Raw genomic sequence first — 22,742 nt, forward strand, 5'->3', positions numbered from 1 at the left:
GTTTGTTGAAAAATCATCACAGACATAAGGATGTGACCTAACTCCTGGGTTAGCATTGTTTTATCAGGATGATATTCCAGTTACTATCCTAAAATGGTTGTTTGACATGCATGATAACCTAAGATTTAATTATCTAGGTGGGGTTTTTATAGTGTGTGTGTGTGTGTGTGTGTAGGGAGGCTTCTTGGGTATCTTAAACCTGTTTTAAAAATCCTTGCAGCAGCAGGACGTTGGCCACTCTTCCTCCCTGGCTGTACTTGTGGCAGATAAAGTGTGTAAGGCAGTTCTGATAGGGATGATCCTGCTTTGGGGAGGGGAATAGGACTAGATGATCTCTGAACAGCCCTACTTTCTTCTGTATCTATGTTTGTAATTGAGTGACATGTCATTCACTACTTCTTAAGTATTGTAAACTGAAATTTTAAAATAAGAATATAAAAATTATTGAGCCATAAGATTGCTTTAAAATGTATATAATTATAACATACTTTCCTAGATAGGTTTGATACTTTTTTGTAGCTTAAAAGCTCTTTCAGTTGTAAATCTGAATCTTTTAATGTCTGTATTGGCCACTGAGCACACCTCTCTTTGGAAAGTAACTGAAGCTCAAATAGAAAAGTTCATTTAAATAAATCCTTCAAGCTTAGGTTTTCCACTTGCTGATTTAAATTGCCTTAATTTCTAAATCAAGACATCCTATCTGATCTCTTGAAGGTTTCCTAGTGCTGGTTTTGTTAACAGGTTGGCGCTTGTTAAAAAATGGATGATGTTTCAGTGTAACCTTTTTCCACCATCTTCCCCTCCCATTTTATTATCTTATTTGAGCCAGTCATAACAAGTTTCGTCTTGGTTATGGGCATCACATTTTATACTTTCACAACATCCCATACTTGCTGTTCTTTGTGTCACTGCACTAACTGGGACTCTGTAATAAAAATAGGTGTTTCTTACATGTAGAATACATTGTAGTCTTCCATGAGAGAACTCTCTGGGCAGAACAGGAATCATAGACTGAAATGGATCAAATCAGTTGAGAGCAACTCCATCCCTTCCTGCTGATGACTGAAAACATCCCATTAAAACCTCAGGTTCAACTAAATGAAAGGTAGTCAGCTGATCTGATTTTTAAAACCATTGGAGACTCCCTTTTCTGTTCATCTGTTTGCTAGGAGTGGTGTTACCCAGAAGACCACTAAGGAAGTCAAGTGCCACAGAGCTGGTAGTATACTTATCTTATTCTTTTTCAGGTAACATGCTTCAGATGCTCTCCGATAGCATCTTGAAAGGGACACAGTTATCCAATTTAAACCCAAGACTTAATTTTTATAAAAATTACTTTAGGTTAAACTCGCGTTTAACCTAATGAAAGTGCAGTCTAGAAAGTTAGGACTTTCTCCATTTCTGTGGTGTTTGTTTGAATTTGAACCTTTCTACAACTCGTACATTCTAGTTTGGGTTGCTGCGTGACAATAGAAAAGATATTAATGGGTCTTAACTGAACTTCGGTGTTTATTTGCTTCATTTCTGCACTTGATTAATAGCTGAGTCACAGCAATAATGGGTAAAATATTTAAATATTATACAAGTACTGGAGAGAACACACTTATTATAGTAGTGGGAGTTTAATATCAGTTTTCTTGCGTACAAAGAACACTTTTTGAAAAAATCAGACTTTGGGGACTGGAGTGCACATTTTAAGTGAGAAAATGTAATAATAGCAGTTTCTGCAGCTTAAGCCTCTGACCTGGGAAAGCGTGCCAGTAGTCAGCAGCTAGGGCACCCTGAGTTCTCACTGTGTGGCCCCTTGCACAGCACTAGCAGTGTTACTTTCTCCCTCTCTCACCTGCCTGCCCAGCTCAGCTTGAAAAGAGAAGAGAGACTGGGCTGTTTGACTCAGGTAGCAGCCCCTGTGCCATCCTGCAGCCAGAGGGTTAAGGGAGCAGCCACAATGTTTTGTGCCCTCTTGCCCCCCACTTCTGCTGACTTCAGCAGCCTGTATTTCTCTGGGGTAAATACCTTATTTAAGATCTTTCCTTTTTGGTCCTCATTCTGCCATTCAAAAATCAGATGTCTGTCTTACTCAGGGGAGTGCTGTGAATGAGAAAATAGGGTGTGGTTGTTTTCAAATTTGACTATCCTATCTACAGTTGGTGTAGAGTATGGGTTGGTAATATATGACCAGCACACTGGATCTTGCCTGCAGAGCTGGAAGGATTCAGCAGCATTCTGGTAGCAGGAAGCATTGCCTGGGTTCATGCTGGGGCTGGGTGGCAGTTGCCTGTGCCCGTGCCATTGCTGGGGTTGAGGAGAAATAGCGGGAAGAAGTGACCGCAGTGGAATGGGAATGCTAGCCTGCCTCTGGACCTGAGTTGCTATAGCCTGTGGCTCTTAAACATTGCCAGCTACTGGTGTGGAGGAAAAAAAAGTCTTTGTACTTACTATAGATGAATACTATAAAACTGTAAAATGTTTTTATTCCTAGTTCCACGTGGATGGTTTAGCTTGAGCGGAGTCCTGCACCCCACTGATTCAGAGTTTAAAGTTCAGAAATTGATTCAAGCTCCCATGGTGTGAACTGGAGGAGGAGGTGGTGTGATTCGGGTAGGTAACTTGTATTTTTTTTCCTCCTCGATATGTCCTTTCCATTGGTACATTTCTTGTTACTCTAATCATTTTCTGGGTGCGTTAAAGGGGTATACCTTTTTCTGATCCTACATCTTCATCATTTTTATTGGCCTTTCTGAACAATAAAAGAGTGTTTTGTGGGTTTTTTTGAGTGGGGAGAGTAAAGTCATTTCTTGCTAACTTAATAGAATCCAGGAGAATTATGGAACAAATGAGAATAGTGGCTGCAGTACAGCAAGTAATTTTAAGCAACTTAGAGGTTCTGCACCTGTTTATGTAGTAATTTTGAATATGTAGGACCTGTGTTGATAACAAATGAATGCTTAACAACATATTCTTAGTTCTTGTATGCAATTTTTGTAGTTTTAAAATTGTTACCTTCTGTTCTATATGCAGATTTATTATATAGACAGACTCTTCTCCATTGAAGCTACTAAGATTCTGTTCAGAATTACTTGTTTGTACCTCTTGCATTCCTTGTGAAGTAGCAGTCCAGTTTTTGATAACTTTGAATCTATAGGTATCTATATCTCAACTTACGTGGCTTAGTAGAAGCAATGAATTTCAAACAGCTTGCCCAGTTTAAGTCCTCAGGTTAAAGTGACAAAAAGGCTGCCAAACTAGCCAAAGGTAAGAGTTGGTAAGAATTTGCTTGTTGTATAGCTAGACCTTTGCTAACAAGCACATGTTGTCTTATTTATGCATAGATGCTTACCTTGGAGAGGAATAATATAATACTCATAGCTCATTAGTTAGTAGTTCACAGACTGGAAAAGCATATAATGTAATAATGAAGCTGGAAGTTAAAAGAAGCAATGCTAAGTGTTGATGCAGAGGTGGTTCATTTCTGTTTTGTATTATGTTGGTTCATATTTCCTACTCTCTTTGGGGATACAATACTTCCCTAGAGCCTCATACAGTACGTGTGAACTTAAGAATAAAGAAGTCAGGCAGAAGGCAGGGTAGAGTTGCTCCTTATAGACTAGACTGATGATGCATCAAAGGCTAGATCTGATTCAGTTAGTCTATAAGGTGCAATTCTACCTTGTCTTCTACCTGACTTGACTAATATTGCAAACTACCTTTTTCTACAAAATAAAGTGATAGCTTCAGGCCATCAAAACCAGAATATTTTACTTGGAATAAAACCTTTATCTGTAAGTTTAATTCTAAATTAACCCATCTAATTTCCATATTATTAGTTTAATTTATGTGAAGAATAGTATAGTCCTACCCATATTTCTTCTTGAATAAGTGCTTAATCTAAAGATGGCTAGTCAGTGACAAATCTGACATTGGCTTCTGTCCTGATTAAAAAGCCAACCAAACATGTTTGTATGATAAATCTAAGTGGTGCATAAGGATAGGACTGGGAATCAGAACTGGATTTTGTGCTTGGCTCCTCTGCAGATTTATGACCACAGAATTAGGTGTCTCAGGTGCTTTTGGAAGCAGGTATGAGTGCTTTACTACAACACAGAGGTCTTGTGAGGCATAATCAGAGTTTCAGAGTGCTTTGAAATTCTTGGAGATAAGCTGCCTGGTGTTGATTTGGTATTCCATAGATGTTTTAGTGTAAAGTTTTAAAATTCATTGCTTTCTGGGAAAGAAGCCATAATTTGCCATGTTGTTAAACTTAGAATTCAGTACACTGCTAAACTTTTAGATCCAGTTTGGATGAAGTATGTTAACAGCATTTATTGGTGCTAAAAATACAAAGAAGAAATATCCTTCCACAATATTGAAACAAATAAATTATTTTTTGTGGACTGCCAGGATGTATGAAATAAAGTTAGTCCTTTCTTAGGATTATCTGAAGGAAATGAAAGGCAAAATATTAAAACATAGGACTTGCTATGCCTTTTGCAGCCTCTAGGTTGAATTTAATATAGCATGTATTACTTAGTCAGTAGTTCATAAAGGCCTTTGAAAATTTTCATAGATTCATAGGTGTTTGGGTCGGAAGGGACCTTAACAGATCATCAAGTTTAAACCCCTGCCCTGAGCAGGAAAGAATGCTGGGGTCAGATAACCCCAGCCAGGTACCTGTCTAGTCTTCTCTTAAAGACCCCCAAGGTAGGGGAGACCACCACCTCCCTGGGAAGCCCATTCCAGATTTATCCCATTTCAGCCCATTCCAGATTTCAGCTATATAGAATATTGAAGTTTGCTTTTTCAGTGGAATGTCTAATATTTTGTACTCTGTGTTCTCTACTGACTGAAGTTTCAAGGATCTAAACACGGTTTACAGTCATGCATGGCTTGGAGAGGGATGCCATTTCTAGCTATCCCCTGCCTTGCAATCAACATCACAAGTCTTAACTTAGAATAGCTTGAGTAGGAAGGGTCCCCTTTTTTTTCTTCTGTTCACTTGAGGTGTTTTTTGGCACTTTCTACTCAAATACTGCTTCCAGGAATCTCAGGTTTTCTGACAGAGCTTTATTCTCCTCAGTATTGTTCAGCTGAGACAAAGAGAATTGGCTACTAGAGAATTGGTGCAGGCAAACTTACTTTTCATTGCTTTCTTTGGTCTCGGGCCTCTTAGCCAACTGCAGTTTGGTTCAGGAATATATGTCCCTAGTCCTTGAATTTAGCTGTAGGCATCAGTGTCCCTCCTGGAGCATTTTAACTGTTTCTAGGATCTCTGGTAGAAATGATTATAAGAAAATGCAAAGGGAAATGTCTATAGTAGTAGTATGGAGGTACATCTTCCTGTGTAGGTGGGAGAATGTATTCCTGTGTAGGTGGGAGAATGTATTCTGGAAAGAAACAGAATAAAAAATAGTGTATGGTAAAACCCTGCAGTCTTGCACTTAATACTTTGATGGTCAACGATGCAACAGCAGTTGTAACCTCAGTAGATGTGCCACATTTTATCCTCCTAGAAGCAATTTCCTCTGTATGAAGTTTTAATTAATAGCTGTCTGGGAAGAATAGATTTGTGGTTTGGAAGGACAAATGGGGATGCTCAGCAGTATTGGAAAGGTTCAAGAGTACTCAGAGAATTAGATTCAGGTAGTTTTGTTATCCTGATTCAAGCAGAAAAGAATTGACCATCAAGAAACTGGAGTGAAAACCAGAGAGGAGGCATAGCAGTTTACAACCATGAGACAAGAGAATGAGGAAACAGTCTTTATATTTGGAAGCAAAAGGATGGGCAGATTCCAGCCAATAGCTAGAAGATCCAGAAAGAATTCCATGCAGGATAGAAATATCTAGGTGCCAGGTGCTTAGCATGAAGGCTGCTTCAAATGTCTGAAGAGCTGGTAATGTGAATGGGATGCATCTGACAGTGGATCTTCAGCCCAATCTGCAAGGCATTCAAGTATCAAAATCTCCAATCAGAAGAAGCCAAGCTATCCTTAGAAGATATTATGCATGCAAAGAGTATAAGGTATAGCTAGACAGTAGGATGGACTGTCTTCCAACTATGAAGACGTGGCATTGCAGACTTCTGAAGTTGGTAGACAAGATCATGTGCATCTGTACTGATGATTCGTTTCATATGGTACCTTACATATTTTAGGCTGTTTTAGGAACTTGGAAAGTGTCAAAGGAGGCTTGAGAAGGTAGAATAGTCCAGAAGTAAACTTCCTGTGGCTAACTGGCATCATGCACAAGGTTCTCGCTCTGTGAAATATTGGTTCATTTTGGGCTATTGGCTACAGGGTTTGGTTCCCTCTTGCTATGGAGGAGAGTAACTTGGAGAAGAAAAGAGACTGACTAAAGTAGTCAAGAGGGCTTAAATTAACAATAAAAAAGAAGACAAAAGGATGGGCCAACAAACAAGCATTCAGTAGTATAGAATCAAGGTGTTGAGAATATTTGCTTTAATCAAGGGATACTTTGATAACAAAGTTTTTAATGATTTAAACACTTCTGTGAGGAGTTTAGGTAAAAACACAAGGATTTGTTTGTTTATGAACATAAATTTGAACAAGCTAGTTCTTGCTGACCCCTGATGGGAAGTAGATGTACTCCTGATGGGAAGATTAACATGATCGGAATGTTAAATTCATAACTTGCATTTTTTAGGAAGGGCTGACTAGAGAAAAGGGACATGGTGCTCTGTGTCAGAAATGTTGTTTGGTACCCAACTTTTCAGTTTGGCTTCCATGGTTTCAAAGCAAATGACTTTGAATGAGTATTGATCAGTGTCCTAACAAATAAATCATGAGATGAAGATACTAACTAGTGTCTATACAGACCACCAGATTACACCAGAGAACAGGATGCATTACTTCGTAGGTGCAGGGGTCTTAACTGGAGTGGTGTAAGTCTCATGCTGCCAGTACTAAAATGTTTATAGAATTTTTTGAGAAGCAGGATTTGCTTGGTAATGTTTTACTGAACCAACTTCACAATTGGGAGAATTGCTAGATGAACTTTTGGGTTAAAAAAAAATTCAGATACAGTCAGCTCTTGAAATACAAATCCTGCTTCTTGCATATTCACAGCCATTGGCGGCGGTTTAGATGGGCCGCAGGAGTGGTAGCCCCTGAAGAACCCAGATAGCAGCAGCAGCTAGTGTACAGAGATTGCACTGTTGTAGCAGTAGCAGCAGCAGGTGGGGTCTTTGAGTCTCTAGTAAGATTCTCTTCTTCTCAGGCATCACTTCTCAGGGTGGTAAATCTGCTTGCTGTCTCTCTGATTTTTCAGGTACAACAATGCTATTACAAAATTAATGATTAGTTTACTAAGTGTTGCATTCTGCTTGGGGATAGACCTCTTCTTGCTATACTGGACGCATCTACATGAGACACTAAATGCACAGTAGATTAATTCTACTGCGCATTAGTGCATCACAGCAAAAACCGTGCTATTGTGCTAATGCAGGTACTAAACTTAATGTACAGTAACCATGGCACATCAATGCAGCACTTGTAGATGTGCCCACTGAGGAAGTAACAAGTAAGGTACATCTGATCATGACTTGATTTTTCCGTTTGTACGTAATAAATGCCAAGTCTATATTGCTAATACGTATTCATACTTTAAAACAATTATGAACCAAATTGGGTAGGAGAGAGAATTTTAAGCAGAAAAATGTGAATAATTGGAAGTTGTTTTAGAGTAGTGGTTCTCAACCTTTTTAGATTCGAGGCACTCCTTAGTACCTCTTGGAAAATGTCAGCTTTTAGTTTTCACTCAGTTTTTTACTAAAATATAATAGAACAATTCCCCTGTTTCAGAGAACTCAAAAAACCGCAACAGGCTGAGAATTGCTTCTTTAGAGCATATTTATTAAATGCCTCAAAGAAGGAAGGCTGTAATAGTGAAGGAGGAAATGAAAGAGAAACAAATGGAAAAAGGGAAGTTGGGAGCAATGATTCTAAATCAGAAGCTAAAAACTGTAGAAAGTTGGTAAAGGGAGAAAAATTGTAATGGCTGTAGCCTATTGGCTTGCAATATTAAATAGATTTTGTTAGGATATTTTTGTTGCTAATAAAGTTATCTGGTATTGGCAGCATTGTCAGTAAAAATGCCAGGAAGACTGAAAGTGTTTGATATTTCTGTTTGTATTTGGAAAGAAGCTAGATAGTATGTTATCTATCATATCGTATGCTTTCGTTCACAGAGGATGCTAAAAAGCAGCTATTTGAACTGGACATCCTTAAATTAACTTCCATCCAAGACTTTAAAAAACAAAACAAAACAAAGACTGGTTGAAAAACTCTGGAAAGCTAATGTTGATGTGTGTTTTCAATAAGACTTGTAACTTGAAGGAAGAGCCAGAAGGCTTTCCTTCCAGTCAGTATTTGGCCAGTAGTTGAAAAGTGTAGATGGAATGACCTAACTAAAATATAAATGTGTCATATTGCTATCCATTGCAGGCAAAATGATGGCCTGGCTGGTAGGAAATTTCCTTAATGAAGGGATAATAAAATGAATGTCAGTTAATGTAGGTGTATAAGAAAATATATCTTTGTCACACTAACTTAATTATGAGATTACAAGCTTGTTGGTGGTTCTCTCCACAAATCAAGTAGTTCTTCAGTTCGTGGCCCTTTTCTACAAGCCATATACTCGCATCCTTGGGTTTTCAGTTAAGTCAGTTTGGTGTATTAGCAAGACCATCAATGGGATCGTGCAGGACCCCCACAAGCTGGACTTGTTCCTGCTGGCCCCCTGGCAGAAGGCTGACGCAGTGAACACCTTCCTCATCCCCCATGTTGTTTTCGTCTTGAGAGGCTTGGCGGTCCCCAAGATGTCCCTCAAGAAAGCAGATGCTGAGATCCTGCAGCTGTTCAAGAAGTGGCTGCAACTGCCACTGAGGGCCAGCAATGAAATCCTGCATGTTCCCTACCAGCAGAGAGGTGGCAACGGTCTCCCACATGGGAGACCTCGGCGACATCACAGTGGTCACCCACACCTTCTACCTCCTGACCTACCCAGACTCCACGGTAAGTATCATTGCCACCAGTGCCCTCAAGGAGACCACCTGCAAGAGGATCGTGAGACAACCGACCAGATATGACTTGGCCACCTTCCTCAGCGGCTCTCTGGAGGGTGAGTTCAGCAGAGGCGGCGGGTACTTTGCCTAGCTGTGGAGCCAAGCCTGCAACGCCACATGCAGCCTCGGGAAGCACATCGGCTGCTCCTGAACTTGGACCGAGGGGTGCTGGGAGTCTGTCTGCCACCAGCCTCACATGCCGGTCGCATCACTGTGACGCCCCATGTGAGAACCTTCCTGGAGCGGTTTCTGAAGGACGCTGTCCAAAACAAGTACACTGGCGACCTGAGGGGCAAACCCGACCAGGGCAAGGTCTTCGACGTCACCTTAAAGTGGGATTCCAGCAACCACTTCATGCCCAGCAGGAGGTTCATGGACTGGTGCTTCCTCTGCCACTTCCGCTTCAACTTCCTGCCTCTGAGCAAGGCCATCTGCTTTGGCCACCGGAACAAGAGGTGCTGACAGCGTGGCTACGAGGCACAGACCCTCCCCCACTTGCTGTTCATCTGTAGGCCGCATGTCAGAGTCTGGCAGCTCCACCACAACGCTGTCCAGGACCACCTGGTGAAGGCCATTCCAGCCACAGCAGGAGAGATCTCCGTGAATCATACCATCCCAGGCTGCGAGAGCCAGATGCGTCCCAACATCTTGATCACAAACAAAGAGGCCAAGAAGATTGTGATCATAGATGTGACCATCCCCTTCGAGAACCGGCGCCAAGCCTTCACCAACGCCTGGGCTCGCAAGTTGCTGCAGGAACTGTTGTCCACACTGCCTGGCTGCCACGTCCATGTATACCCATGCATTTGGTACCCCCTATATATCTAGATATATCAGTTGAACAGTGTTTTACTGACTTATTTACAATTGTAAAGCAATTTGGAATCCTACTAGTGCCTCAATCATTATAATAAAATAAATTCTAAATAGCTATAAACTTTGGTATTTCATGTTTGTTTTTTTTATCATGGAAAATCAGATACCCCCTGCCTCCTTACCCCACAGAATGCAGGTCCAGGCCCCTCACTCCCAAGCCATGGCCCCCAGCCCTGCTGCCCTCCCATGAGGCCTCCGCAGCCCAGTGGGTGCAACCTGGTGCAGCGGAGCAGAGTGGTGCCATGCAAGGAAGCTCCTTGCTGCTGTGGGGTCCGTGCTATCGTGGTGAGGGTGAGGGGTGCAACCCCACACTAGTACCCCCACTGCTGCCACGCAAGCAAAGGATGCCTTATCAGGGCAGTGTGAAGCTTGCAATGGCAAGGAGCTTCCCCATGTGGCCCCTCTCTGCTCTGCAGGTCTAGGTTGCAGCCACTGGGGTGCAGAGGCCCTGGGGGAGCGCAGCGGGGTGGGGTGCCCAAGCCCACAGTGGGCAGCCTGTGCCCACCCCCACCCCACACACATCTGGGGGACACAACCCCACCCCTCTCCCCCTACTGGGGGTGTGTACATAACAGTGGGGAGCCAGCCACCACCTCCTGGATGAGCCGAGCTACCCACGGCCCCATTTTGCTTCTTGCTGAGGCCCTGTGGCCGTGCATTCTGGCCTCAGGCCCTAAGCCCTATGTAGCACGTGGCTGGGTGGCAGCCTGAGCCCTGCCCAACTCCCTTCCTTCCTATGGGGGCTTCAGTTCCTCCTCCGCACCGCCCTCCCCAACTTACCTGCAGGAGCTGCTCTCCAGGCTGCCTGGCAGCCATGTGCATATATGCATATGTATATGCACATGGTGCTCCCTGTCTGACCTCTGTCCTTCCCCTCCCAGAGCCACTTGCAGCCTGGAACTCTGCAAGCCTGTAGAGAGCTCTTTGCAAAAGTGCCAAATCCATGTGTTTCTCCATTAGAATGAAAAAATCTGCGCTTTCCTCAGGTAAAGGGGGGAATCTGCAGTTGTCTTCATTTTCCCCATGGGAACCCTGATCCCTGCTGATCTCCCTCCTGTTCCTCCGTTGCCCCACGCAGCCCCTTGTAGGCTGGAACTCTTCCAGCCTGCAAGGGAAAACCTGGGGTTCCCCATATTTTTCTCTTTTAAAGGAGAATCCATTTTTAAAGCTTGTTGATCCATTTTTAAAAGTCTGTTTGCAACCCTTTCATGTATTCTTGTTGGCCCACTTTTGGGTTGCATCCCACAGGTTGAGAAACACTGCTCTAGCATAGTGGGACAGCGGATTAATTTGTCCTCTAGCATGCTACAGGCCCCTGCTTACCAACCATCCAACAGCCACAGTGTGCCTGTTTTTTCAGGAACTGTTGGAGGTCAGGAAGCATTCAGGGATTGTTGCTCTTCAGCTCTCTGCAGCATTGCTGTGGCATGCCTTTGTGGCCATTTTGAAGTGCTGTGGCAGGGTGGGCACACCTATGTGGTTCTGAAGTGCTGCAGTCCATTGTGGTTCCCATGGTTGGCAGACGGCCCAGAGGTTTTTTTTCCCTTTCTCCTGTTTTCTTCACAGATTTTCCTCCTCTTCTTTAGTATGTTTCTTGCCATTCTTACTCTTTTTAAGGGAAGAAAATGTATATAGGCTAATGTTTTTGGACTTAAAAGGTTTCACTCCTGGAGCTGCACTTAGCTGTAATGTGAAAGCCAATGTAATGTTAAAATCCGTTTTTCATCTCTGATTGCTGGGGCATGGGTGTGGCTAGTGAAGGGTGCGGTTGCACAGGTATTTTTCAGTCGGGCAGGAAGTCCTAGTTTTTAGACTAGTGGGTCAGGTAAATTTGTCAAGCCCTTGTAAATGCTCTTTTTAACTATCCATTTAGATAATGGCCTGCCAGATTTAATTAAGCCATTTTAGAGTTTTTTCTTTAAAACAGTATGCCAATCTAGCTGCTAGGGCACCTATAAATGTGATAGAGCTCTGCCCTGATGTGTGCTAATTAGCACGCGTTGGAGCAGACTTGATTAACTGAGTTGTCTTTGAGTCTGCTGGAGTGGCTAATAGAACTCTCCAGCAGCCTCTGCCTCTCATATATTGGTGTCCCCACATTTCAGAATGGTGGTGGGAGCGCTTTACCCAAAGCTCATCAAATGAGCTTTAGTTAAAGTGCCTGCGCCACCATTTTGAAGCGCAGGATGCCATATAAGTATGATGCTGTGAGCAGTTTAACTAGAAGGGCTCTTGGAGCTACTTTAATTAACCTCCCCATCCCTAGCCTCTAGTGTTTTGTGCTGATTTCTGTGAAAGCACTGATAATGCTGTAGGCATTTATTTTTGTTACCCTAGTTGTCACTGTAAATATTCAGTGGCAGTTTTTACAATTAATATCAAACATCCTCAAAATTGGCATTGTGTTACCAGAAAAATGAACCATGTGGCTAGTAGTTGGGAAAACGCATTAAATTAGTCTTGAATTTTTTCCATGATATTATCAAGCTCTCTTAGTACTGATCCTTTAATGGTATTAGAACAAAAGCCTGCATGTATAATGGAATTAATCCATTAATCTTATAACTGATCTCTACTATTGACATTTTTTTTCCCTCCAAGCATGAATCCAAGGCTTTCTTGGCTGTTAATGCAGGTAAATGCTCTACTTAAAATCAACCTGTTGTATAACGTGACAGTTTATTGTAAGAGGCCATGCTAAAAAAAAAAACAAACAAAAAAAAAACAACACGCAGAGGATGGGCAGTCTATTAAAACACAGTTAACAATGTCATTCTCAATTCCTTTTCCGGAAATGAATAAATATTAACTTTTCTATGCAGATTTAACCTTAAGGTCTAATCTTGCATTTGGAGGAATAGGTCCAGGTTAAAATCTGCCTAAAAATTACCTTTTTTGGATCAGTTATTTTTAGGCCTAGTTCTCCAAGAAACTTTTCTTTCTCCTTCCTTCCTTTGCCTCCCCTTTTCCTTCCCCCTCACCAGTTCTACTAGGAAATGCTTTGTTTGGGTTTCATGTCAGAACCATGAATTCCTTTTTGTATATCATTAGAGGATGTTGTGAAGTTTAAATGTGCAGCTTCTGTGTAAACCAGCTGTTTGGGAAGACATTAATCTGTTTTCAAAGAAGCAATGAAGTTAGCTTGACTTGGTAGCAGTCTTTCAGGTGGAGACCAGGTATTCCCATTCAGAGTTAATTGTTCTCTAAAGAACTCTTCAGACAGTGAAGAGGATGCAGCTTTTCCTGAGAGGTGACAGACAGCAACTTCTGTATGCCTCAACAGGGTATGTTAATCTACATAAACACAACAGTATAGTGTGTGGGGTCGAGGGGGCAGACAAAAAACCAAACAAAAAACCCCAAACCCAAAGAAACAAATGAACAAAAAAACTTCCAATCCAAATCCTGTCTAGAGTACCTTTTTTTCTATACCCAGGTTTAAAACGGTACTTATAATTTTGTTTAGGTAGATCCAATGAAAATTTTTTTGTTTGTTTATTTTTCTCTTTTATCCAGTAAATGTTTCTTAATCTATTTGTGAAGGGTTTTTAAGTGATTTTTGGGAAATCTCAAGGAAACTAATATTTTTGAAATATGTACCTTTACCTGAGCAGTGACTTAATTATTTTGTAACTACATTATTTCAGATTATTAATATATCTTCATTTCTAATAAATTATATTTCAGCACGTATTTTTTGTGGCCCTGGATTTTTTTGTAGGTCAAAAAAGAGCAATTGAATTCAGTTGCTCACAAATCCAAGATCATAATTCAGTTCTAATTTGGTTACAAAATAAATAATGAATATAGAAATGTAAATTTCAAATCTGTATCCTAGTGGAGTAGCTAGAAATATGTGGTAAAAATAATGTGCAAACTCTTTCATAGGGCAGGGGTCATGCAAGTATATTTACGTTTGGCCTGCAAAATCTTTTATTATTGGTGTTGATATATAAAATATATGGTTTCCTCCATACATTTTATTTTTGTTTCTAGGGCTGATAGTAAGGAGTTTGGAAGCGGATCCATGGCTTAGTATTTATAAATTGGCTGAAGCTATGAGATTAAACACAGCATTACTCTTCTCAAGTGTAATGAGATAATGTCAGGCAGAAACAGATCATACCTCAGTGGCAGATGGTATGTGTCTGTGTGAAATGCAGTAGAATGAAAGATACTCTTTAGAAGTATATTTTATGTGGATAAGCATGATCAAGTAGCTCTTGCAGCAATGTAAGAACCAAGTATTGGTAATTAAAATAATAACATGCAAGACGGAAACCCAAACTTCCAAAACCTTGCCTATTTTTATTTGTTCATTTTTGTTTTAAAATGTATTAATGCTTTGAAAGTTCAGTGATAGCTTCCTTTTGGGAGGATCGCCAAGCCTTTTTTTTTTTCTTGTTCTTAAAACAAAACAAACAGACCCTCTGTTTATGATTGGAATGGAGAAAAGGGACAGTTTCTGCTAATGATTTTTTTTGTTGAACATTAAATTATTGTTAGAAAATCTGAGATGCATCGTTCTATTAAACTCAATAAGTATATACAGCAAAAACAGTTCAGTGCATATAATTAAACTAAGATTAAATATGATTATTTTGCTTTTAAAATATCAAAACCCATCTTTCTTTTGCAATACCGGTAATAAAGATTTTGCTGGCCAGTTGCAGATATACTTTCATGACCCCTGTCTTAATGAAAGCTTACACAAATGTTACTTTGGTACTTAAATCTTTGGATTCACAAGCAGTAAGCTGCAGCTTGTTTTCTCAGTTCTGTTGGTTCTAACTACAAATATGCAAGTAGCTTGCATATGGGAATAGGTTGAAATTAGAGGGGACCATTTTCACTTAGGTATTTTTCAGGCTTATAGCAGCATTAGAATTTGCTGGCAAGCAACTAGGAGGGACTGTCAGGCAAACTGAAATGCTAAACTGTAGTTTCTGCATGAGAGACAAACTGATGTCAAAGCAGTGTTGTAACTGTATTCTATTGAATTAAAAAAAACACTACATTAAAAGATTGTTACTTTGGTTTTAAGATGCCAGATTTATGACTGTTCAAGTATTTGACTTTGCAGCTAATTATGGCCTTTAATGTATATATTTTCTTCATGTAACTTTTCTGTTTTTCTTAATAGTAAGGGAAAAATGTTATATTCTATGTGGCTGTAACAGCATTCCACGATACATGAATTATCAGCTTCTGAACCTTGAATCTTCAGCACTGCAGCCAGGTTGATAGTGTTTGAGCTACAGGACTATTGCCACTAACTGGCATCAGGAGAAGGCAGCTGTTCAGCATGAAAATAGCTTAGAGCAGTGGGAGCCATCCCTTCTGGGAGGTGTTCCAGGCATTAGCCCTGTACACTCCCCAACTGCCATTCACATCTCTCTTCCTTGCCTGATCTGATACTCTGTTTTCTGCTCTCTGCCCTATCTGCCACTGTGCTGCCTGTCCCCTCTCTAATCTGCTTTGTACCACATATAGATGCTCATGCTATTTGTGGTACCTGTGCTGCAGGTTGGCCACCCCTAATTTAGAGTGTGCCTGGTATCTCTCTCAGCCTTTTTACACTCGAGACGACCCCCAGACCTTTTCAGAATTTAGCAGCACCTCACTTTAAGAAACTAATATCATATTTACTCAGATATAAGATGAGAAAAAGAAGGCTGTAAGGAATCTCAGAGGGTCCCCTAGTCCAGATCCTTGTTTGAGGCAGAATCCTCTCTGTGTAATCTATCCAAAACAAATGTTTTTGAAGCCTGTGCTTCCCATGAGGGGAGACTCTTCAATCCTTCTTGGTAACCTGGAACAGATATAACAACCTTCATAACTACTACTTCCTGATACCTAACCTGAATATTCATCACTTGTCCTGTCTCCAGTGGATGTAGAGAATTAACTGACTGTTATCCTTGTTATAACAACCCTTTTTGTATTTGAAGATTTATCAAATCTCTCCACAGTCTTCTCTGCTATAGATTTAAATAAGGGGCCCACCGGGTAGTTCTGTCAAGCTTGCAGAGCTCCTAAACATTTTAGAAAAACTATTTTTATCTGCCCCAGTTGCCTGTCAAAGATGACAGGCAGCCAGTGGCAGTAGGACCCAGGGGAGGCTTGTGGCAGGACCCAGCACCTAAGCAGCAAGGCCAGCCTGGCTTCACCCAGACCCCCACCCCTAGACCCCTGCTGTCTTCCCAACCACCAGCCCCTGACAGGAAGCCTCTGGCCTTGGAGCTGTTCCCTGCCTCCTTGTGTCTGAGTGGAAAGTAAGATAAGACTGGACAGAGGGAGGGGGGAAGTGGTTGGCAAGCGTGCAGGAGGCAAAGCAGGGAAATAGCAGCAGCGCCCAGGTGTGGAGCCCATGAAGGTGCCCTGGGACTGGCAGGGACCCAGGGTAGGGCAGCAGGAGCACAAAGCCTGGGTGTGGGATGTGCCTGGCTGCATTGTGTAAGGCTTTTGTGCAGTCTGCAAGAGCAACACTCAGTGGAGCCGGAACAGACTCCCTCTGGAAGTGGTGCAAGCACCTACTCTGGACTCATTCAGAAGCTGTTTGGATGTTTGTCTTGCTGGGATCATTTGATCCCCACAGACTTCCTGCCTCTGGCAGGGGGGCTGGACTCGATCTTATGAGGTCCCTTTCAGCCTCTAATGTCCATGAAATCTATGAAAATGCTTGATTTTTCTTTTCTTTTCTTTTTTTTATGGTACAGAAATGGTATTTGAGGCTTGGGCTATGTATGGGCAAATATAATGTCTAACCCTTTTACAAAGGATGCTTCTAGGGAGCTGGCATCAGCTATTGTGATTTAATTGAATGTTCCTGTGATGTAAGATGTGATGAAGAGCTAACTTTGGTCCTACATGAAACTGTTGCAATGGTTTTGCTATACCTGTATCACTTTAGGAACATGGAATAGGAACGGTCATATAGTGACAACTCATATCTGGTGTCACTTGGTATCAATACAATTTTTACATCCATTGAAGCCTTTATTTCTGTACAGGAATGATAAAAAAACAAACAAACCCTGAGCTCTGACTACATCAACATTCTAGTTAGTAACAACTTCAAAACTGCACTGAAATAAACACATTTAAACTTCTCACATAGGATGTGGTGCAGTGTACCACTGTCGCTCAGTTTTTAGTGTTTTTGGAACAAACTTGACAGGTTTGTTCAGTAGTCAGATTACATACATTTATGTTTATTACAGTAGTTTAAGGATTCATTTGAGTTTATGACCTAACACCCTAACTCAAAATTGAAGCAAGATTGTAGGAAGGCCAGTATTTTAGTCATCAGCATATTCTTTTCCTGTGATTTGTCTTTGAGCATTACCTATTTAATATGTCTTTTAATTAGTTACAGACTTAAGACCTGACATTTAAGAATTAAAAAAATAAAAGTTATTCTCTTAAAATCATTGTCATTTCTGTACAACCTCTGACTTAGTCTAGAGAGTACAGCAGGGAACAGCACTCCTCCTCTGCATGTGCTACAGTTCAAAACAAAAAAAAGTAAGAGAGCTCATGTTTGGCTTGTGGTTAGAGTGAGCCCACAGTTGCTCACAGTCTTGGACATGCCTATTGGCATGTGCTCAGCACTGCTCTAAGAGCAGTGCTGGATGTTACTTTTTATTGGTATTTTACATGCATGGAGTGGGAATGAATGGGTGGTGCTGTAAGGTATGGCACAAAGGTGGTGGAAGTGATCTTGAATGAGGATTACTAGAGACACGTCTATGTATTTGTTTTTTTTTGCTTGACTTTTTTTTCTTATGATTAAATTTCAACAGAAAATTCCTTTCGAGTATCCTACTAAATTGATTTCTTATCTTGAATTGTAGCTCACTAGATTAAGTCTGGTTAGAATTCCTATAGCTGTCTTTCAGGGACCCTTATTTGAAGACCATCTGACAGTGTCTTACTGCCTTCTAGAGCAGTGGTGGTGCTTGGCCTGTGGAGTCAAGTCATCTGGCCTGCGGGAATCCCCATGGGTCTGGACATTTTGGTGGTGGGGGAGTTGTGGCAGTGTTATTTGCTGTGGCTCTGGGAGCCCCATGACAATTAACACTGCCACTGCTCCCCTACCACCACATTTTTGGACCCTATGGGATGTATCTGGCTGGTTCGTGGTTGACTGTGGCCACCCTGGCTCTGGGATGTGGGGTAGATCCCAGAATATTAGATCCACCCAATGGGTTGCATGCTCCCCACTCATCCTGCCTGCAACAGAAAGGTTGAGCACCACTGTTACAGACTGTTCCATTTAATTTCTGTACTATTGTTTGCTGCTGTAAACTGTAGCTGTCTCTGTGGAAGTTGGGCCAGTTCTTGCCTGAAGAGATTGGAGTTTGGAGTGTTTTATCAGTACATGGATTCCAATAAAAGTGGTGACTGTTACAGCCTTAAGTGAGAATGAGGCTGTAACTATTTTCTTCTGGCTATAACTATTTTCTTCTAATGTAGACTTTAAAATGTATGTACATTACTTTTTTCTATCTTGAGGCCTGCTGCCACAGCTTGTTGTAATTCTACAGCTATCTAAGTGGTTTTGGCTGCTGTGAATTCACTGCACTTTTCCTCAAGTCTCTGTGCTACCCTTCTACTTTATATACAGTTTGAAATATTTATCTTTTTAGAGGTCTGAACAGCCTGGAAGTTGATTGGTATCCTGTTTTTTGAGGAAGGCGCAACTCTTCACCTGGGTATGATCATTAGAATCAGCTGAGATTCCTCATTTTGGTTCTCAAATTTAAACAGTCCATGATTTTGAGTTATTATAGCGATGCTACTTTTGTAATTTATTTTCCTAGGCAGTCTGTGTGAGTCAGCGTGAGAAGCTTTAGAGAATGATTCAAGATCCATTTGTGATAATCCCATTTGGGTCTTCAATTTTTGCTTTTGAGAGCTTTATTTAAATAAACATCTATGCATCGTGTTAATGGAGCCAGTGTTATCAATGATCTTTTTCCTTGTCTCAGAGTGCACCTCCTGAGGAAGGTGGCCTTGTGCATTCCTCGATTCTGCTACTTAAGTGCTTGGCCAGAATATGATGTTGTTTGACGGAACTGTGTCTCTGGAAGGCCATCCGAATTTGTACACTTACATTTGCAGCTTAAGTCACAGGATACAAATAATTGTTGAAGAGAAGGAATAAAGGGCAAGCAGTCTTAAATCAGCAATTGCCTTTCACTCATGTCTGTCTTTCCTAGGGTCTAACCAGCCTTTGGAGCTGAGGGTCACTCCTGCCCTCCCTTTTTCTCAGAAGTAATCTTTTCCTCCCCTTCAAGTGGGTCTCAAGTTCTGTTGTCTTATATTTTTCTGAGACCAGTTAAACTAATTGGAGCAGTTCAACAGGAATTGGGGTAGCAGTGTTAATCATTACACCCGGATATTTGTTGCAAACATGTTATTTAGACTGTTGTTCCTGCTTGCACTTCCCCGAAAGCCCTGTAATGGGAGGATACTTACCCCATGTAGGCCTGGTGATGGGGAGCAGACAGCAGCAGGAAGATCCACCTGCATGCTTTGTCAGCCACTTATCTGTGCGGCTGGGGCCAGCATGGGGCAGTGATGTCATCTAGCAGCGCTAGCTAGGAGATTTAAAAGCTGGCTTCCAGGAGGGAGGAGGAGAGGTGGGCACAGCAATATAATCTCTTTGGTACTTACTCTATAAATAGTGCAACAATCAGATGACAAGCAGAACTTTTAGTAGTAAAAGTCTAGTATAGACCAGCTCTAAATCTGTAACAGTTTCAACACTGTATTCATGAATATTTTCTGCGTTCATGAATACAGTGCCTTGCCGGCTGGGGGTGGGGGCACGCCTGCGCTAGCAATGGCGGGAGCCTGGCCATGGCAAGCACGGAGCTCCCAAGGAGCTCCTGTAAGTGTATTTAAGATGCAGGTTCAGCATTCATGAATATTTGAAACCGCAAATGCCGATTCAGTGAATAGTGAGGGTTTCCTGTAGTTGGTATTGGAAGGCATACTTTGATTATGCAATCTCAGTGCTACTTACCTTCTGATAAAGGCTATATATAACAAGCTAGGACATGGGAAATTTTCTTTCTGAGTCTATTCTTGAGAAATTCTAAGTCTGCTGATATCACCTAAGCATTACCCTTTCAGTTTAACAATAGCCTTGTGAGATGGAACAGATGATAGCACAGCAGTAAATCTGCATGTGTAATTGGAGTTGCTAATGAATATGTCTCGTACAACATAAGAGTTGTTGGAATAAAATGTACTAGCCACAAACAGATTTACCTGAAATGTAGAGCTATGCTTGACTCCTATCTGTGGCTTTCTGTTTATGGTAATATTGTAAAACAGTGTTTTAAAAACAAATTTTAATTGTTGTATTTGAGCCTTTAAGGTACTCTTGGGTGACATTTCAGTCCTTTCTGCTACCAGTGATGGCAAGGATTTTACTAAATGAAAGCTGGTGTTCTCATAAAATTTGCATGACTAAAGTAGCTCAGGCTTGAAAAATATGTAGGGGAACAGTACACTGTCCGGACTAGTAACACTGACAATAGACAGCAGTGCCCCGGCACTCTTCCTACTAAGACCATTTCCAACCACATCCTGTGTACTCTCAGCAGTAGTGCCAAGAGATGAGTAATAAGGTTATGCCCAGTGTCAACTTGCTCTGTCTTTATGTAAAGTACAGTAGGATTACTGATTTTCACTGCTTCTGGCACTGGATAGGCACATGAATGGATTTTTAAGCCCTGTTATTTACCACTGTTTTATGGCTGGCTGTTGGCTTGAATTAAAGTAGGAGATGAACAAGGAATAGTAAATGTACAAAGGAAAATTGAGGTAGGAATCTGTCCTAAATAAAATCTTGTCTGACTTGAGCATTATTTTTATCTATGTCCTGAATATATGATTAAAGAAATACTTCAACTGACTTGTATTTCTTCATGCATAATTGTTTGTGATTTTCTTAAAACCACAGAAAATGTTTTTGAGTGAACTGTATTGGGAGAGAGCACTTTACAGGCTTTTTTACTGCTTTCATTTTTATTGTACGTAAAATTCTCCATTTTATTGGGCCAACATACAAGTGTTCAGTTGAAAAAAGATGTCTCCTTCACCAGACATCTTTTTTGTCAGATACCTTTTTATTTAAAACTTATCATAAATATCATATTTTTTCACATACTCTACCCCTCTTCCTTTGGGGAAGGCAGAATGAAGAAAAATTTTTTCCAGAGTTATGGCTGTATGGAGTTGGAGTTAGGGACAGAGCCTAATCTTCAGTTCACTCATCCTCCCTTTCCTGTTTAATCAAAAACTGAAATTCTAGCAGCTGCTGAAGGCTAGTCTTCATGGGTGGATTTGTGATTTTGAAGAGTTAACTAAAAGCAGTTTGCAGACCTGTGAAATAGGAGGTGAGAGAAAGGAGTAGCTGAAAAGCAACAAAATTTCCAGAAGAAAGGTTAGCTTAATCGGTAGAACATCAAGACCATTAAAAAGGAGAGGCAATTGTTAACATAAAAACAATGAACCATTAAGTCAATTGATTTCCTCCACTGCCTGAATAGAAATGCCACTGCTGCTGTGAGCAGGAATCAAAGAGGAATGCTTCTATCCTTGGCAGAAAATCAGTTTCCTTGTTTGAGTCATGTGACCCAATTTGAGGGGCTGTTTTTTGAGGAAAATATTTGCGTTCAGTATGTGAGAAAATATGGTAATTTTAGTTCAATGTATATAATGTTCGGTAGAGTGCCTTGTTTAATCTTGGCTGAGAGAATTCTGTAGGAAATTAATGATTAATGCATGAAAAATGTGATCTCATCATACTAAATTAACTTTTGATTTATCATTTTTGTTTCTTAAATATTTGTCTTCAGAATCATTTGGAGGGAACTCTGCTCATGTAAATGAGATTACATTTTACATTAGATAGAAGTTTCTCAGCATGGTTACAATGAATTCTGTAACTTTTTTTTAAATAGTTTATTGATGCTTGCCAACTTACATTAAAAAACTGTTTAAAAATTATCTGGGATGGCCTAAAAATAAATGTCAATTCAAGGTAGAAAGCAATGTTGCCCTCACTTCAGAGGCATGTTTTAAATGTCATCTGAGAAACCATTCACATTCCATAAATTTGTGGACTGCTATCTGTCAAATCTTTTAAAATGAAGTTGGTGTTGTTAAATGACTTGGATGTAAGATGACTATATTTCTTACACATTAAAAAACAGCTTATTGACTAATTATACAGAATAGTGACTAAATTTATGTCCCCTTGCTTTCCACAGAATGTTGACTTTGAAAGCTCAGGGAAGAAGCAGCAGGGAGAAAAACATAACACAGTGGTAAATATTATTTTTCCTTTGAACCAATAACATGTTTACAGAAAGAGAGATGTTTTATTTCAATTCTCATATTAACCAAATTTTAATTTATTTTAAGACTTTATGCTCTGTCAAATCCTACATTGTTTTAATAAAATATTTTCCATGAAGAAAGGAAGCCAACTTCTAAAGACACAAACATGTGCTGTGAGAGCCAAAGAAAGATGCATATTTTCAAAGTGGTTTAGGCATGTTCACGTGTGAACAAGAAGGTGGTACCGGGACCTAAAAGGGGAAAATCCTGTTATGAATTTGAACTGCCCATTTTAAAGCTTAGTGTGTTTTTTTCTGTTGAGAGGGTAGGGTTTGGAAGATGGTTTCTGCTGCATGAAAAATATTTTATGCAGCTTCTAAAACTAGACTAGTTTACCGTATTTACTCACATACCCCTTCCTAAAGTT

General features: G+C 40.6%; 1 protein-coding gene and 1 long non-coding RNA gene across 8 annotated transcripts in view; one reads left to right on the top strand and one right to left on the bottom strand.

The window, feature by feature from the left end:
* Positions 1-6,843, bottom strand: part of LOC109307974 — a 21,713-nt gene extending 14,870 nt beyond the window's left edge. The window contains exon 1 of the long non-coding RNA XR_002100423.1: positions 6,834-6,843. This is a non-coding gene — a long non-coding RNA (uncharacterized LOC109307974). The remainder of the gene's footprint in view (positions 1-6,833) is intronic.
* Positions 2,478-22,742, top strand: part of ERBIN (erbb2 interacting protein) — a 151,482-nt gene continuing 131,217 nt past the window's right edge. For 5 of the 7 annotated variants that reach the window (XM_019532159.1, XM_019532165.1, XM_019532163.1 and 2 more), the window contains exons 1-2: positions 2,478-2,601; positions 22,246-22,302. The gene's annotated coding sequence lies outside the window, so the exon portion shown is untranslated. Of the gene's footprint in view, positions 2,602-3,167; positions 3,256-22,245; positions 22,303-22,742 lie in introns of those variants that run through there. The other 2 variants (XM_019532160.1, XM_019532161.1) reach the window with 2 other exon arrangements.

This window comes from Crocodylus porosus, unplaced genomic scaffold, assembly GCF_001723895.1.
Source record: "Crocodylus porosus isolate Cpor-Errol unplaced genomic scaffold, CroPor_comp1, whole genome shotgun sequence".
Taxonomy (NCBI): Eukaryota; Metazoa; Chordata; order Crocodylia; family Crocodylidae; genus Crocodylus; species Crocodylus porosus.